The sequence below is a fragment of the Camelus dromedarius genome, chromosome 13 (genome assembly GCF_036321535.1).
Source record: "Camelus dromedarius isolate mCamDro1 chromosome 13, mCamDro1.pat, whole genome shotgun sequence".
NCBI lineage: Eukaryota > Metazoa > Chordata > Mammalia > Artiodactyla > Camelidae > Camelus > Camelus dromedarius.
This window is the reverse complement of record NC_087448.1, coordinates 63,319,605-63,322,368: the sequence shown is the minus strand read 5'-3', so window position 1 is coordinate 63,322,368 and position 2,764 is coordinate 63,319,605.

Genomic DNA, 2,764 nt, shown 5'->3' with positions numbered 1-2,764 from the left:
TTGGACTAGATCAGGTAGCCTGCTTAAGCCACTTTTCAGTACCACCTTCGCTATAGACACACATGGGTTAAAGTAATTTCCCCAAACCTCAGTTCCCACATGTGGAAAGTGGGAATAATAATAGTAATAGTAATAATAACAACCCCAGGAGGCTGTTGTGACAATTGCTGAGAACATGTGTGTCACGTCTTTAACATTCCGTAAGCACGCAAAAAAAAAGCTGTCTTTATTATTACTGTAATACCTTCACTTGGTTGTATTCCTCACACATTAGAATGTTAGAGCTAGAAGGGAGCTCGGAAACAGCAAAGACAGAGCCTTTGGAGTCCACAGAACCCACCGTGGGTCCCGTCTCTACTGTCTCCTAGGAGGGTGACCTTGGGCAGGTCACTCACCCAGTAAAACCTCCTTATGTGAGAATCACCTGGACTTGTTAAAATTCAGATTCCAAGGCCCCTCCCCAAATATTCTGATTAAGTAGTTTAATGGTGCGGCCCAGGGATCTGCATTTTACAAGTTTCCAGGTGATTCTGGTCCACGAAGCCCGTGGACCATAGTTTGTGAAACGTTGACTTAATCTCTTGGAGTCTCAGGCCGTTTCCTCCCACAATGAGGCAGTGCTACCTGCTCTGTGGTTTGTGTATGGAAGCATCTGGCTGTGAATCTGGTTTATCGAAGGTGTTCAGAAACGGCTCCCTTCCCTCCAGATATTGTCTGTTCAGCTATTTCATCCATCCATGTGCATCCACTGCCAGAGACAAGACCAAAATCTCTGGAAGGTGCTAGAAGTCGACAGAAATCAGCTAATAAATTAAGGTGATTAGAGTCTGGGAAACACACAACGTAGTTTGAAGAACGTACGCTGGTAATAGAACGGATTCCCATTCCCTCCCCACAAGTCAACCATGTATGGAAATCAGAAATTCCACCCTGATGAGCATGTGCTCAGATGCCAGAAACCATGGAGCGGCAAGCAGGGCCGGCACCATCACCATCGGCAGCAAGCAGTTTCCAAACGAGTTTTGGAAATTTGATTACTTGCCGGCCTCTGATTCATTAATGTAATATTAGAAGAAAACTAACAGGGGATGATGACCTCAGAGGACATTTGGGGAGAAGGCCAAGTCCATGCTGAACTGAGTCAGCTACAGAGAAAATGAAACCAGTTTGCCCAGGAGCACAGGAGCTTTTAAGGTTCTGTTTGCTGTGTGTACATTCCATGGTCTTAGCTGCAGATGGCTCCTGCTGTTGCTATAGAATGGCAACTTTGAAGCCCTGGTGTCTATAATAAGACACATGAGCTCACTTGTTAATGCTTTTCCTTCCTGTTTTACTTTTCAGTATGTTAAGCTGCTATTTAACTTAGAATTGTCACAATCTGTGGCTTTATATAATGATATAACTTCTTTCCTGTATAATTGGTTAAGACTTTGTGATACTTCTGATTGGAGGGGGATTAAAAACTATGGAGAAACATAAAGCCGTATTTATATAAATGCAAAAAAAAAATCATTTCCATCAACTCTCCCCAAAATGAGTTGAGATAAAACCATTAAGACTTTACTTTTTTTTTTTTCATGCAGAGAATATACTTTAAACTGATTCCCCTTTCCCCTCCTTTTCATCCCTTGTTTATGGACATAGGATAGATAGCAGCTGGGGAGGAGATGAGAAAAATCTACTAAAAACTGGTTCTGTTTAACAGTTTAAATTCAAATTTGCTTTTTAAGAGAAGGCTCTTGTAATGTTTTATTCAGGTTTAGCCATGGCAACATCATTAGAATTGTAGCCTGCCTCACAGATAGAATTTTTATAATTATAAATTGCTAAATAAAGCTTTGAAACAGAATCTGATTTGTCTATGGGGAGGTTTTTTTTTTTCCATTTATTCATACATTTGCTCATTCATTCAACAAACATTGGCTGCTGCCATCTGTGCTAGACAGGGAAAGAGGGAGTTCAGAGAATTGTGCCCTCAAGGAATACCGATCTTTTGACCCAGCTTCCATGGAGTCCTCTATGTGCTCCATCCCAGCATGTTGGATATTTGATTGAAACTACTGATTCAGCAAATACCTGTTGAGTGTTCCCTTTTTGTTGAGTGAGGGGCTACATGGTCCCTGCCTACCCATGGGGCTCTTGTGGGGTTTAAGTGGGTTAATGCAGGTCAAGTGCTTGGCTCTACACTTGGGGCTTAGACGGTGTTTAATAGATGCCAGAGGAATGAAGTCAGTCAACTTAATGCCCAGTGGGAAACTGTTTTTGGGAAGAGACTGGTAGACCCTATGGTAGTGGGCTTCAGTAGGATGAGATGATAGAGAAGGATAGGCTTTTACCATCTTTTGGTAGCAATAATTCTGCACATCTCCTGCAGTCATGCTTTCCGACCTGCTGGTTTACTTACTTTTGCTTAGGCTTCTCTCTTTGGTTTCAGCCACTTTGTGATTCCTCCTTCCCTTCCTCCTTCTCTCCCAAGTTTCCCTCATATTCACATCTTCATTCTGTCATAAAATCCCAGCAATATTACTCCACTAAATTTATTCAAGGTAATATAAGAGCAGCCATTAGGGGACCGGCTGCCCAGGAAGACCCATAGGAACACTGAGTCACTGGTCTGTAGGAGTTAGGGCCAGGGGCTAGGCTCAGCGCCTATAGGTTGGGCTGACCTGAGGATGGGAGGTCATGGTGTTCCTATTATAGCTGAAAGCATCCATGTACCTTCGACTCTTGAACAACATGGTTTGAAACACATAGGTCCACTTAC